This window comes from Anopheles merus, chromosome 2L (genome assembly GCF_017562075.2).
Source record: "Anopheles merus strain MAF chromosome 2L, AmerM5.1, whole genome shotgun sequence".
In the NCBI taxonomy this organism is placed as follows: domain Eukaryota; kingdom Metazoa; phylum Arthropoda; class Insecta; order Diptera; family Culicidae; genus Anopheles; species Anopheles merus.
Window position 1 is genome coordinate 35,862,463 of NC_054083.1, and position 15,922 is coordinate 35,878,384.

Genomic DNA, 15,922 nt, shown 5'->3' on the forward strand with positions numbered 1-15,922 from the left:
TGACAATCATACGGCAGTATCCAACACACCAGCGTCAGAAATTGAGTGTACCTTTGCCATCCTTCCACCACTACGGTAAGCCACCAGTATACGGATGAAATACTTTGCGGTAGTTCAATTTCACTATCACGTTCCACCACCGATCCCAAAAAAGCAAGATGATGGACCAGAAATTGCAGTTGGAAACTAAAAAGTAGAGACAAGTTCTTGTGAAGCCGGCGTGAACCATCCGTGGGCGCCCCCAAATGCTGGTTCAATGGGTTGGTTTTGTAGATCGCATCGCGATTTGGGGAGCAAAAAGGAAGAACCAAGCACACCGGAAGGAAATGTTTAATTTATTCTCATTTATTCGCAAAACCCAACCAAGGTTGCTGCTCGCTGGATCATCTCAGCAAGCGGGCCGCCAGGGTTTTCCCCCCGCTTGCTTTGGTTGCGAGAGTTTTGGTCTTTTTGTTAATAAGAATTGTAATTGGCAAAAGAATGGATCCCCACTCACGGGCTCCAACTTTGTTCTGCGATTCACGAAAGATCCCAAATGAATGCAGAAAAAAAAACGGAAGGAGAAGATCGTGCCTCCATGGTTTAAGCATTTTTGTTGTTGCGTTTTCCTTTCCCCAGGTGTTGTGCTCGGTAGAGATCGCTTTGAATGCGGCTTCAATCTTCACTTTTAATTACTTGGTTCCGGTGCGCTTGTTGTACGGTATTTTCGTTCTCGCAGAACTTTAAATTAGTCATAAAATTTTATTGTCAAAGTTTTGAGCTGCTGTTGAATTGATTCGCAATGCAAGGCAGGAACAAGGTGGGCAGGCAGCAAGGAAGCTCCCCACTCGGTCTGCAGTGGCAGTGGGTCATTTTGACATTGATTTGATGTAACGAGGTAGAGCGAGAAAGGAAGAGAAAGAGAGAGAGAGAGAGAGAGAGAGAGAGAGAGAGAGAGAGAGAGAGAGAGTGAATGTGAGAATATTGGAAGGAATAGACAGGGAAATGATGGCTTTTAGCAGTACATTAGATTTGAAGCAGTTTGAAGTTTCAGGAGCAAGCTTGAAATTATATTTCGTACTGGTAGGGAAAGACGGCGGATGGAAAAGATATTTGAAGAGTTCAAGATATCAGACTAATTACGGCGTACGAAGGGAACCGTGAATGTGAGTAATGGGTGAAATTATTTGAGTTTTGTGGAATGGTTTGATTTATATACAAGCGGAAGAAGGTTTTAACTTTGATGTTTTATGAAATGATTTCAAAAATGCTGTAACTTTTATTGGTAAAATTGGAAAATATGAATGACAGTAAGGTCTTCTTGAGACGTAAATAATGTTGATACAGAAGTACTACCTTTAAAATAAATCACGACAATATTTTTGTAAAATAAGTTTTTTAAATATTATAAAAACTTGTCTTCTTTAGACACATTTGCTTGGTAATATATTTTTCACTATTAAATGTTAATTAAAATTATTACTTAAAGTATTAAAGAGTGTTAGCAAAGCATCATGTTTTGATACATAAAAATATGTGCTATAATCTTCAAGTTATCAATTACTACAAACTATATAAGTTTTTGTATATGGTTTGTACATCAATAGCACTCAAACTTTGGACTAATTATTCCTACATATCCACATGCTTTGTGCATAGAAATATCAAACCATTGCATAGAATGATGCAAGATTAAAAAAAAGAATTCCGAGAAGCTCCACAATACGAAAATCCTATCATTGAAAAATGGTAGACTATTTTTATTTTTCTTAAATTAATTACATCATAAATAATGTTATTTAAATCATAAAACCTTATCCATGAAAAATAGCTTCGAGTGTTTGTACAATTTAGGCATTTTTTTCTTCACTCGAAGGATCTAGTGATCTAACATTACATAGGTTTCTTCAAAGCCAGACGAGAAACAGAAACTAAATCCAAAATTAATGGCACACTGTTAATCATTCTACATAAATCTAAATGTTTTATGGAACAAAACCTCCAAGCAAATCTAAGTCAACAAGTAAACTAGTGATGAATTTTGTTGAAACCTTGCTAGACTGATTTATAATCGGAACCCGAGATTATCGTACGCCCTTCACAAAAAAAAAAACCAGACCAACATTGCTCATTCCGAGCGGCTGCGTCTCGAAACAAGTCATCAAACACTGAAACGCGTTCTGGTTGTCACTCAAACTCAAACATGCGCAACACGCGGTGCCGTCAGGCGAAACTTTACCGCAGGGCAGTGTCAAGAAATAGAACGCCACGCTAGGTCGATGCCATACCCGGCTGGGTGGTAGTTCCTTCAAGCGCGTTGTCATCGATGTCACAGTTTACTGAGCATTTCTTACACCCCATAGTGGTCGGCATAGTGCGAGTGTGTTAGTGCGTGCTATAATTATGATTAACAATTGTCACGCTGGAGCACCGTTAGCAGCAAACGGGGCAGGCGAACAGCCAATGGGACCATTCCAACCCGGCTCGAGAAGGATGGTGTTTTGTGTAGAATTTTCCTTATCAGCTCAGTGACACCATAAATCCTCGGGCTTTCCACGGGGAATGAGTGAAACAATTTCACTCAACATTGCGTTAGCGGAACGGAAAAGGGACATCCCCCATTCCTCTGTCTCCCCACCAGCAGTCAAATTGGGACACAGTGACGAAGGTTTGTCATGTTCATTCGCTAAACCACCCTATGGCTGTGCTGCCTTCTTTAGAGTTTAGGCACGGGGTTATGAGTAAAAGATCGAGTTGATTCGCTCTGTTCGGCGAGGTGTCAGCTTTGTGGCGCGTTTGGTGCTCATCGTCATAATCATCATCATTGGACCATACTATTTTCAGTGATTTTTATGGCTATGGTTTTGTGCTGTTGTGTCTCGATGGTGGCACGCTGTGCGACAGTAAATGATGTGTTTCGTTATTAGCGCCTAGCAAAAGTTGCTATAAGCATAACGAGCAGGGGCAGAGGCTTAAGTTTTGTTGCTGTTAGTGATAAAAAAACAGAGATTTTTTTTTTGTTTTGCGTTCATTCCTAGTGATTATTTGCGAAGAAATGTTTCGCCAATTATTTATAATTGATTTCTTTCCATTCGCTTGAGCGTTATGGCCGTTTCAGGGTCTCATTAAAAAGACAAACTACAAAGTAGTGGAACATTTAAAAAAGAGAGAGAGAGCTTCTTGATGTTTCTTGTTGAGTTACGTGGAATGGAAGCATTTCATGTTATATCAACGTAATTTAAATACTCAGTTAATCATCAAAACCAAACAAATGTTCGTTTTGTTCGGTGTAACGTTTGCATATTACATTAACTTTTAAAACTTGATTATTTACTGGGCTTGTAATTTTTCTCCGTATTGTTTTGTTTTTTTTTTGTCAGAACAATCCAACAAAAACGATAATGATATTGATCGCGCACCGTGTCTCGTCTCGATTGTTGCGCAACATAATTACTTCTCATTCCATTAGCGATGTTCAAATTGAGTTGTGATGATAGCTTTCAGCAGCCCATTGCCCTAGACATAAATGCCAACAAGGAGCTAAGGGGAACCGTGGTATGGTCTTACCGGGAATACAAAGACACGAACACAGAGAAGTCACACGTAGCAAGTTGTGGGGTGAAACTGTTTCAAAATCAATTAAAATTATCAACAAGAGAGCCCTTGTCAGCAAGGCAACCTCGTCACACATCAGGAAGAACCTGCGCCAATAATAATGCCACCCCATGTGTGATGTGTGGCTACGGTTGGGATTTGTGTGGATTTTAAATAGGATTAAAATTTGCCACACAGTTCCGCCCGTTCTCGCGGATGTTGATTAACGATGGGGGGACTCCAACGCTATTCCGCGGTCGTTGGGAACGGGAGCTTAATTTTTGGAGTGTTTAATCACATTATGTCAGAAAAGTGCGAATGTGCCGTTCCGGAATTATCAGACGAATGCGCGAGACGAAAATAGATCGGTACGGCGGTTTGTGTGCTGACATCCTCACTACAAACGAGAGAGAGAGAGAGAGCGCTGTTGCAATTATTTCACGCAAGATGGCGCTGTTTCTAGCGATCGAACAGTAGTGCCATAGTTGATGTGGTGTAGAGTAAGATGCTTCGCATCGTACAGTAATCACAAACTTCTGCTCAATCAATGCTTTGAGAAAGTCGTTGATATTGAATTTAACTACGACCAGACATCACATGGCCTGCGAACAGTCAAGTAACGACTCGTGTGTAACTAACGCAAGCCACCACCACGCCCCCCATTTTGTGGTGAAATGAGTTCGATAATTTTTGCTCATTTTCTCACTTCCGCTTTCGCGTTACTGATTACTGAAAGCAGAATTCCGTTCCAGAACCATCGGTGCCTCCAGGATCACCATATCTTAACGAGGCCGGCAGCCGCCTCAAGGGTCGAATCGGTCACACAGGACCCTGGCAGAAGAAGTTTCTCCATGGCGGTGAGACTAGTACGGTCGCCTACTCCCCCTCCCCGCAAAAAAACACGCAATTAGAACAGATCGTGGGAAGTTTTGCGCTGTAACCGCGCACAGCAAGCGGCAAGCAAACGAGACACGCCAACAATGCAGAAAGGAAAAGCATTCGCAATAATCTGCCCTCCGACACACTACCGCGATAACCGCTCAGCAACCAAGCGACGGAAAGAAGAGTCATGAATCTATTCATGCACGGCAGAGTTACTCAATTTCTCTTCGGTTTGTGGGCATCAAGGATCAAGGAGCAGGTGGTGGTGGTGCCCTTTTAATGGTCCCACATGTGAAATAACGATCGATGCTGCTAGAAAACAGGGACGAAAAAGTTGCTTACCCACACACACACACACACGACGAACGTGACGGTTTCCGCAGCCGCTACGTGATGATCCGGGTGGGAATTGAACCCGTGAATGCGCGCGCTTAGTTTGCGGGCATTAATTTTAATGATGAACAATCTGCGAAAGAAAGCAGGAAAGACAGACAACGGGGAATGAGGACGAGTAAGTAAATGTTAGTGTATCGTGGAAATGGAGTTAAGCAATGGGAGATCACAAAATGATGGCAATCATCACACACGAGGCCTGTGTGTACTCTGGGAAAGGAAAAAAGTTGATTTTGTATACTTGATAGATAGCTTTTGGAAGTTTTTCATTAGTTATTTTTGTACAAGATTTTCAAAAGGACTTTATCCAACATTTCAATCTCTTTTTTTGAGGTTGTCATCGAAGTACGGAACTCCCCAGCTTGAACCCTCAAGCCCCGAGCAAGTTTCGCTCGCCCTACTCATCACTCAAACAGTCCCAATGGAGATGATGGCAACAACACGCTCCCATCCCAGTTCCTTCATTTAGCGTGAAGCATTAAAACTTTCCCTTTTCCCACGGCGTAAAGCGTGCAAGTTGGCCACGAGTTTGACGAGCTACTGTAGCCTCGGTGGTAACGGATCGGTTGGTAAATTAAGCTCGCTCCCTTCGAACACCGGGATCCGTAACACCGTAACACCGGAAAGCAGGCAACTACAACCACATCTGCGGCTCACAAAGACCAGCAGAGTTGCAGCAGTGCGATGGTTGGTTTCGGTGGTGAATTAATGTGTTTGCCGGATAGTTTCCCCGGGATTGCAACTCGCGTTCGCGTTCGCGTGTTCGCCTTCGCTGCGCGAGCGTGTAACTTCGGGTAGCGTTGAGCAACTTTTTGGCAAAACCATCACGAGTGTGTCAGAGGTTGTTTTGCGATGGATGGGATTTTAAAACCCCAAAAACTATTGCCATCCTACTGCTTCCAACTTCACGTATAATCTCCTCCTCGTGAATGGTACACGGGTGGAATGGGTTATTGCATTTTTTATTGACTCCATCCCACGACTCCTATATCACCACATCGGATTACACGAACACTCGTAGCGGTTGTGTGTGAACAGTTCACGTGTGCATCATCATTTATTTATTTACTTCCCTCCCTTCCCGACACGATTATTGGTTTGGAAAGATTTTGGCCATTGCGATAATGAGCTTAGTGAAGTAAGTTCACACGAGTACATCCACCAATGGGGGGTTGATGATGGCGTTCGGGGAAGAGGTAGTAATGCATCTGTAACGATCGATTGCTACAGACACTCTATCGGTGGATGAAATAGATTGGAATTGAGCAGCAACTTTCACCATGAAACCGAAACCCGATTACATTCGTTTGCCCTCGCATTGCAAACCGTTACGCGTTCCCGGTTCCAAGTGCCAGCTTCAAATTACGAAAAGAACAGACTTTTAATTGTGTTTCTCTAGCACGTAATTAGTTTTGGGGTCGGCGGGTTCTGCAATGAGCAATGCGCTCGATGCTGCCCGCTTCTGATAGGAATCTCATTAAACTGCTTTAACTTCGGACCAATGAGCTAGACCAATTCGTTAATGGTGTTTTTGGTTAAACATACAAAACATGACCACACAACCAGCACCTGATGGCAGTAGAAAATAAGGTCTGTTGTTTTTTTTTGGAGTTCCTGCAGCACGAACACAGCTGTACTTTAGGAAGCAATCTACTCAACATCCACTGAACTGCTGTGTTCCCGCTGTGCAGCCCGAATCTCATCTGCTTTAGCTGTGTTGTAAATGACCCTGCTGAGACGATGGTGGAGCCTTTTGTCCGAGACAGAGGCATCCTCTCTCTCTCTCTCTCTGTACCGTTTGTCGTTTTAAGGGAAATTCGGAATGCTATAAACATTTTTAGCAAAAGGGTCACCAACGCCACCCTCAGGAGCGCTAAGCAGTTCCGCTTTCGGCGTGGTTGTTTTGTACACAAGCTGTCGCGCCCCGGTTGGGATATTTTCAATTCGTAGCAGCGTACAAAAACATAAACGACCCTCGGGCTCTGATGGGACCCAGTGGGACATCAAGAGTGAAGCGTTTGCCCGGTGGGCACAGTTGGGGAAAGAAGGCAAATGGGGCGAAAGGGTTTGGCATTTGCCGTTTGCAAGACGGCGATAGGAAAGACTGCCCCACCGGAAAGGTCGATCGAAACAGATTTGGCAAGAAAATAAGCTGCCAAGGGATAGTGGTAGTGGAGGGGTAGTTTTTAACACCTCTCCTTAGTGCATGCTTCGTATGCTCTTGTTTGAGCGTTTGGTCCGGTTTGCTGATAAGGAAAGGATTCTTGAAAAAGGCTCTGTTAGTGCAAACAGAACTGCCAAAAACAGCCAAGGTGGAGTGCAGTGAAACAAAAATGGGAAATGGTTCACCTTCTCGAGTGGTGAGAATGGGTGAGATGGTTTTTCTACGCTTAAAACCGTTTCGTAGTGTTTTGAATAGTTAAACAGGAAATTGTCAACCAGAGAGCTTTAAAGGGAAAGAAGCGTGAAAGTGCTGTTTATTCACATGCTTTCTACACGAATTTTTCGTGACAGCGGTATTAGGATTGTTTAGAACAAAACAAAAGAAACACCAGATAAGAAAGTTTCAAGTGTTCTTTAAACCACTTTCTAAATATTGGAGTTTAAATTGTTTACAGTTGTATTATCTTTTTTAAAGTACAGTCATTATCCGATATACGCTATCGTACGGAACTGAACGCAATAGCGTATCTCGAGGTTTCGCGTATAGCGGATTTCCATGGAAAAATAGTTTACACTACCGGTTCGAGGGTCGAAAAATATCGCCACAAAGTTTTGCATCAAAGTTTTTTGTTATAAAACAGGTATCTTTTGCACAAATTCAATGCAAAATGCATTAATAACATTAAAGAAATTCAAATATAGCATAAAATATTTCAAAGAATTAAAATATTTGCAAAAAACACAAGGAGCTGTCAAATTAAGAGGAATTGCGTACTGCGAATTCGCGTATATCGAGTATACTGCGGATAATTGCTGTAGTTGATATGGTTTTTTTTATAAGCAGAAGGTAAATACAGTGAACCCTCTCTTATTTGACACCTCTCCAATTTGAGAAACCTCTCTTATTTGAACATTTTGCACAGTCCCTTGATTTCCAGTACATTTTTGTTTCTCTAATTTGGAAAACCTCTGAAATCTGTGTCCCTCTTATTTGACTAAGGTGTTGCCATGGTTATTGAAAGATGTATGCTCAAATTAGCGATTCTGTTCGCAGTTTCCTATAGCAACAGTTAAGGCTGCATACTAAATGTTCTGTCTCTTTCTTGTTTGTATGGACCTTTCATTCACTTTCAACCTCTGTAATTTGAAAACCCCTCTTATTCGACAGTCCCATCGCATCTCAAATTAGAGAGGGTTCACTGTAATTATGAACTACGCGTAAAGTTTGATCAGTAGATTGGTAATTTTAACAAATAATGTGCTAAATACAGCGGAGCGCCGTTTATCCGGGTACCTTTTATCCGGTTGCTCGTTTATCCGTGCTTTTGAAGAAGGACAAAGGTGACATTGCGTTTTGAGAAGGATATTAAAAAAATACCCGGTTTTCAGAGCACATCGGCATAAGAAAAAACACACTAACTTATGGCATATTTTAAATATTCTCATTGAAAAAAAAAAACATAAATGTAATAAGAACGGGGTTTTTTAAATTAAAACAAAATTTAAATTTCAAAAAAAAATCAATTTGTGATTAAATATATCATTTGTCTCATTATCGGTGTGTTATATCTTTCGGATATCTCTAATGAAAGTCGACCACTTTGCTTGGTTGTTCGTACGCGAGAGAGCGTGCCGCCAAATTCCTCTTTGTATTTTTCTCTTCCTTCACTCCATATCTTTCGCCGCGCGTCAACTGTCACAGCGGTTTACACATCGTGGTTGGATACGCACGGTGTGTACGAGGTGTATATAACACCGTGTTATTCGCATATCCGGGCGAGGTCGACTCCCGATGAACCTGGATGAACGGCACTCCACTGTATATTACAAAATATATCTAAACCCGAAGGGCGGGTCTCGTGGTACAGTCATCAACTCGTACGACTTAACAACGGGACCGTCATGGGTTCAAGCCCCGAATGCGCACTGTGCCCTCATACGTAGCACACTGACTATCCTGCTATGAGTACTTATCGATTTACTGAAAGCCAAGTTCACAAGAGTGGTATAGGCAGGTTTTTACCGACAACGGTTTTTATGACAAAGAAGAAGAAATCAAATAAGAAATTTAAAATATAAGCTAAACTTTCTTTAGGGAATGTTCTGCACGTCAAATGATTATTAAATAGCTTCCATCAAAGATCCACAAGCAAAAGACAAACACAGGCTCCAGACTTCTTTGAGCCACCATCATCACTGACCTATGCCAATGTCAAGGCAGGCCAGCCCAAACTACAAAGCCACTCACTCGGCCAGTGTCACCAAACGTCCCCAAACTTCCTACCGCCCTTTTGTGTTCCCCTTTAGAAGCACCTTTGTCCTTGCCGCATTGAAATCGGGTAAACAGCGCGTTTAGGACAACGTTTGGCAGCGAAAAAAAAGCCGCTCTGCCAACTGCTGCTTACTTAGCATGCAGGATGCATACAATGAGGACAACATTCCCGCAGCAGCGATGCGAAGCCACGTGCAGGGCAGTAGTAGCAGCAGCAGCAGCAGAACGGACACAAAAGGAACAATTTGTATTGTCAGCAGAAGCTGCAAGGCCACGTTCGTTTTGGGGTCGAAAAAGGGGGATAAAAATGACTCTACTACACACATACACAAGCTCTCCAATGTGCAAAACTATTCCTATGAACATTTAGAGAGAGAAGCATAGGTTTCTTTTTTTGTTGATTACTGTATAAAACTCCCATCATGTATGCCCATCAATGTGTGCTGCGTAGTGCGAAGAACTTTTCCTTTCGCTTTGTATACCCATAGCAACCCATCGTCAGCTACAAGAGTGAGCCATGCTTTCGCCATTTCGTGCATTGTACTGACGCCGTTGGTGTACCTTGCTCCATCAACCCCCGGGAACCGTGGCGGGTTGTAGAAGTTGCAGTAGGGTTTATTTAATTTAACGCAGGCTTCATGAAAACGGGAGCAAACATTTAATCGAGTGTCGAGCGCCCGTGCAAATGCGCTTCCCGCTTGCCCCCCAAAAACTCGCTAAAACCGGAACGGTATGACACTGGTGTGTGCCGTGTGGTGCGGATACGTGCTCAACTGGGACACCAACTGGGAACTGGGGTTCGTTAAAAGACTCCTCCTTAATGTCAGCGCATGTGTGTGTGTGGGGGGGGGGGGGGGGATATGTTTGTACAAGAAACATGACACGAATTTCCTGTCTCGGTCACTGTAATTTCACCACGCTTCTTCCGACGAGTTCACAGTCGGTGCGCTGCTGTTGTTGTGTTGTTTTTCCCGCGACATTTCCACACATCCTACCGTGTGTGGGTGTGTGTGAATGTGTGATCAGGGATGGGAAGTGCCTTTTTGGTTGTGAGCAGCGACCTCGAACGCCGGGATATAACGAGACTGACTGTGACTAAGCAGCCCCAAGTGTGCACACAAAAGACACTTCAGTTTCTTGCATTCCGTTCCCTCGCTTTCTGGACTGAAAACTATCTACGAAGCGATGCTGCTTTGCGCGCTATTTCGAAAACGGGGAAACGGGAAATGGGTACGAACCGTTTGCTTTGTTTGTATTTCTTCGCCACTTTTCTGGGCGGCCAATGTTTGCGTTTCTTCTGTGAGGGGTGGTAAATTACGAAAGTTGCTTGCAGCTTTTTCCGAAATTAATCGCCAAATGGCAAGGCATTCGGGGCGGTTCCGTATGCGCCTTTTAGTTTCTCGTTTTGCGGGGACGACAGCACGACACACCCAACAGCAGGACTGGTCACGATGGCTTCCCTGGGTGTCGTAATTTCTTGCTACTTTAGAGTGAAGAGGAAAAGGTTTGCCGTTTTACCTTCAATAGCATTCCAACACGCGCTCGCAGCGTACATTCTTATGCAGCTTTTAGTATTTACATTTTAAGTTCCCCTGCAGGACTCTTTTGGGGTGTCGCGAAAGGGAGACGAAAAGGAGCCAAGCAAAACAGGGCGTGTAATTATAAAATCAGGTCAACTATTTAATTCGTTGAAATTAACTCACACCCAACATCGAAGTTCCCTGCTGAATTCTACTAACCGCAGCTTTTTAAACCGAGTTTTTTTTTTGTCTTTCGCTTTTGCTGCATATGCTTTTCCACTCAGCAAGTGGACGACGACTACTTCGGTGACACACTTCCCTTACCATCGTTTTTGTGCCTTCAATCACGCAGAGCTCGCGTGATGTCTAAACTGTGGTGGTTCACTGTTTGGACAAAATTGATTACCACCCTTCAATCTGCTGACGGCATTGTTCGTGAGGCTCCACACTGTCCCAGCACGCAGGTGAAGGGAACTACATGCTAAATGGTGATCACATCACACTGCCCTGTTCGGGGTGACCCGCATGTCAATGCTGGACACTGTATGCGCTTCCGATTTGAATAATGACATACACACTGGACGGGCGTGTCTGTGTAATGTGTAATGCGAACAAAGCGTTTGCTCCTGGGAGGTCATAAAGCAAACAGTTGGCGGCTATTTTGGTTGGAAGGCAATGTAGTAGTAGTGTAGTAGTAGTAGCTGCAAAAGAGGTTTGAATTGTGCTAATTTCTTGTATCGAGATGTTTATTCTAAATCTTTACCTTATTATTTTCTTATAGAAGAATTTAAGCCACTAATGGGCTTGACTGTGACTGATTGGTTGAGTGCTCCATACCATTTTTATGTTTCCTTAGGAAGCCAATCACTTCTTGTCCATCAAATACGGAAGCCAAGAAATGTGGTTTATGATTTCATTAACGTTTACATTAAGAAATGGACAATAATTGTCGACTTTTCTTGGGTTTATTTTCACTCGCACTATCGAAACGGTAATTGCACTTTCAATAATGGAATCTCATGAGTCAGCTGACTAAAATTGACACTTCTATCAGTCGAACTCTAACCGTGATGACTAAAAAAGTGAAGCAACTTCGTTTAGGAGCGTGCACGATTGAAAAACGGTACCCAGTAGAGTCTAAAACGGACTCCGTGCGACAGTTTGTAGACGTCGCATAAGTCTGTTCCGGCTTCTACAACATCTTGGCACTATAAAACAAAAATCAGAGCATCAAATAAAAGCACAGTTCCGATTGACCGACGACCCTGAGCGATAAGAAGCTTCAAATGATGATGAAATGAAAACTGAGGGAAAAGTCGCAACATCACTACGTTCGCTTGGCCAAGAGGTCGATGGAACCGGCTCAAACAGTGAAATACTGCCTAGGGAACACGAACAAACATATTAGTGGAAGCAGAAAACGCGTCCACTGGCATCCCAGCGTCAAGTAATGACACCAAAACTCATTTCGACCATTATTAGCGAATTTCGGATGAAGTTCGATATGACACCCTAGTCCACGAACTGGTCCAACATCTCCATAACCCATAGCATCGAAATTTCCTAGAACAATATGATCCAAAAGCTCTAAAGAAGAATTGATCAAAATCAAATGTAGAAATCATAAACATGCCCACACGCATGTCTTCGTCCGCCATGGCAAATGCTCCGGATAACTGATTTCTCCTAGATTAGTTTTTGCAAGTAATATTGAAAAAAAAAAACCTTTCCAAGGATGTTCATGAAAAGCAATTAATTATCAGTCTTAGTTTCTACTGTCATCGGAAAATTCATATTCAGTAAAGCTTTTACTAAATTATTTATATAACGTTATATTTTTTTCTATACAAATCAAATTGTTATAGAATAATTCGATGAGCCCTAACTAAGGGTTGTTGGACCAGTTCGAAGACTAGGATGTTATATGCATACTGTAACACCCCTGAACCATTCAACAAACCCTGAACGAAAAACACGCAACATGCAATAGCTGGAAACTGTGTTTCTTTCGGTTGGAAAATCCCTTACAACAACACTCGATCCGAAATGGCGCGTAATGTCCCACAAAATGGCCAAAGAGGTGCAACTTTCGCTCGGGAAAGAGCCAAACTTTCTCCCTCCCAGAACGATCCCATTTTACCAGCTAGATATAAATACACACACACAGCAAAAGGCGAAAACTTTTCCGTCAACATCAGATGATACTTTCCCCCTCCTGGTTTTGGATGCAGTGGCACAGCAGCAGCAGCAGCAGCAGTCGCTCCACTTCCCGTCGCTGTTGCATAGTTTGCTTTCTGGCGCACAACTTATTAAGAAAAGAGCCACGGCAAATAGCTTTGACACAAACCGTGAAAGATCAAAATGTTTGCGAAACTTAATTTATACTTTTGCCCGGACTTTGTGAGTTATTGAAAATGTGTCGAAGGAATGAATGGGAGGCAGGAGTATAAAGAAAGAAATACGCCACACACTGTACTGTAGCGTACTCCGTGTCACGGGAAACAGTTCTTTTTGCGCTTTGTGATGGATTGTGTAAATAGAGAACGTGTGAGTGTGTGCGTTTTTCTTTTGGCGCGGAAGATGGGACAAAATCGAATAATACACAAGCGGACAAACTTTCCGAAACAAAACCCATTAAAATTGACCAACCGTGGATTTTTATGGGTCCTGTTGCGGTGGTTTTTCTTTATCTGATCGATAGAGCGTAGATGCAGCTTTGTTGTACTTTCTTTTTGGTAGCAGAAGTTTTAAAGTGTGCTGAGTATAAAATTAATTTAAGACTTAAAATCAGTCCTCCACATAAAAAATAATCGCGTTTCATCTAAAATGAGAGGAAAAACAACCGAAAACTAACTGCACACCAAAGTGCAGCTGCCAACAGTTTTGCTTCCCCCAAATCAAACCGGCCCCGAATGCCGGCTGTTTCAAACGAGGTCATCCACTGAAGAAGGCGACAACAGTGTGCGGTTGGGCATCGTTTTTGAAACTTTGTCCGAATCCGGAACCGAGGGGTTTCCGCCGGCCAGGATTGTTCGAAAACCGTGCGTTAAAATTCAATCTCAGCGTGCACGCAGCAGCGCAAAGGGGTGGTCGCGTGGTGGGGTCGTCGTTTCCGTGTGACCATAAAATTTAATGCATCAAGGAGTTCTCGGCCAACTTTCCTTCTTATTGCGAGCGTGGCTAGTGGCCTTCGCACTGGGTCATAAAATGCAGCAATGTTGGTTGGGTTGTGCTTCGTTGTTTTTTTTTTCGATTTGGAATCCTTTTTCGGCAAAACAGATGGGTAAATGGATCGTCAGCCAAAAAGTTGGTAGAGAGAGAGAGCGCACAGTAGGCAGCGCTTCCAAGGTGAAATCGTTCCGATGCTGGATGCAGCAGAAACATCTATACATACGTACACGGAAAGCCTTTTTTCCAATGACTTCAGCCGCTCTGCGTACTGAAGAACGTCGCGAACTAAAGTGGTGCGCGGCTGGTTCGGTTTAGAAGAGGATGGCGAACGTACCCACACTCCGTGCACTCATTTTCATATAAAACCATACATTTATCATCATACGGACATACCCGGCACGGATGCACTCTATTCTGCGTGTCCCCGGAGAAAAGTACGCGGTGGACCGTTGGCATGGTGTGCTGCCAGCCAGCCAGTACAAAGCGAACCACAAACTGTGCGGAGCGGGCCTGCTTGATCGAAACGCAAAGAGGCTACGAGAGGCTCATCACGGAAAGAGGCGGTCACATTTCATATCTGCATTAATTTGGCCGGGCTGGTGAGGTTTTCAATTTCGAACGAAATGCTTTAGGCGGTTTCGCACGGTGGGAACTGTGGTCGTCATAATGTAGTATTGTAGTTTTGTACTTCGTTTTAATTTTTACTAATAATGGGTTAAACGAACGATGTATTAGTTGAACACTATAAGCCGTAAAGGATCAATAAGAAAAAAAGGAAGCATGACTACGTTCTAACATCTTTTAAATCATACAGCTTGATCGACAAGTTTGAAATATCGTTTGAAATAGTTGATAATCCAAAGGATGATTCATTTCGTTCAGTAATTGATACAGCATAAAATTACCTAATTTAGTTAGTTTTTATTTTAAAACTTTAAAATCTATAGTATGATGACTTAGTCTTGTTTTCTCATGTGTGGATTCTAAAGTTTGAATTATAAACAGATAGTACCGTCTTTTCTTATTGCCATATTACACATTGCACGCAGCCATATCGATATACCACTGAACAAAAAATATTTTATCTATTGAGTAAAGTAAATGTTTATAAGTTTATCAGACTTTTAACATGTGAAAGGCAAATTTAATAATCTATCCTATACGATGGGAGATGAATGATTGTATAAGCACGATTGTTTAATCAGAACCTTGTTTTTCACGTATTTAACGAAACACAAATAATGTTTCGTTGAGTTTCGAGCATTCAACTCAGGCGAATAGATGTGGAAGTATAAGCGCATAACTCTTAGAGGCGAAAGAACTCCGTTGGAGCCAAAGCCTCTCAAAACTATTCAAACAAACAATAAGCGCTTAACTCGAAATAAACTCTCGTATTATTTTACGGTAGGAAAAATAACAGCCAGTAAATATCAAATACTAGAAAAAAGCTACAACAAAACGGTAAATATTATCATGTCCGCAGATTCTGGAATTTTATAATGATTTTTCCAAAAAATAATCTCGTTTAGTATATTCAAGTATTCTACTCTGCTTCATAAAATCAAAACAGAAGGAAGGTAATAAATCTACATAATGAAACTAGATTGATAAGCTTCATTCCTTTATTTGATTGATTGCCAACTTTCTTCATATTTTTACATTGCAACGTAAAAAAAAACTGCACGTTCGCACATAATGATTTCTTATATGAAAAGTATCAGACCCATTAGGATTCATAGTTCTGTGTTGAAATAGTTTTGTGCACCTATACACAAGCTCGTTACCACATCGGTGAACATTGTGTCGCAGGATTCCCTCACTGTGCCTGCTCACCTACAGCGGACGTAGAAAACTGTAGCCAAACTGTGCAGCTTTATATTCCAATTGCACAAGTACCACCTCAGTCTACGAACTCGAAAAACTGCACGTCTCTAAAGAAAAAGACAAT

General features: G+C 42.3%; 1 protein-coding gene across 4 annotated transcripts in view; it reads right to left on the reverse strand.

Moving 5' to 3' along the window:
* The window catches only part of LOC121592999, a 147,140-nt gene that overhangs the window by 92,288 nt on the left and 38,930 nt on the right, over positions 1-15,922 (reverse strand). For 3 of the 4 annotated variants that reach the window (XM_041915013.1, XM_041915010.1, XM_041915012.1), the window contains exon 3: positions 4,798-4,921. The exons of the other annotated variant lie outside the window; for it this stretch is intronic. The gene's annotated coding sequence lies outside the window, so the exon portion shown is untranslated. The remainder of the gene's footprint in view (positions 1-4,797; positions 4,922-15,922) is intronic. 4 annotated transcript variants of the gene reach the window in all.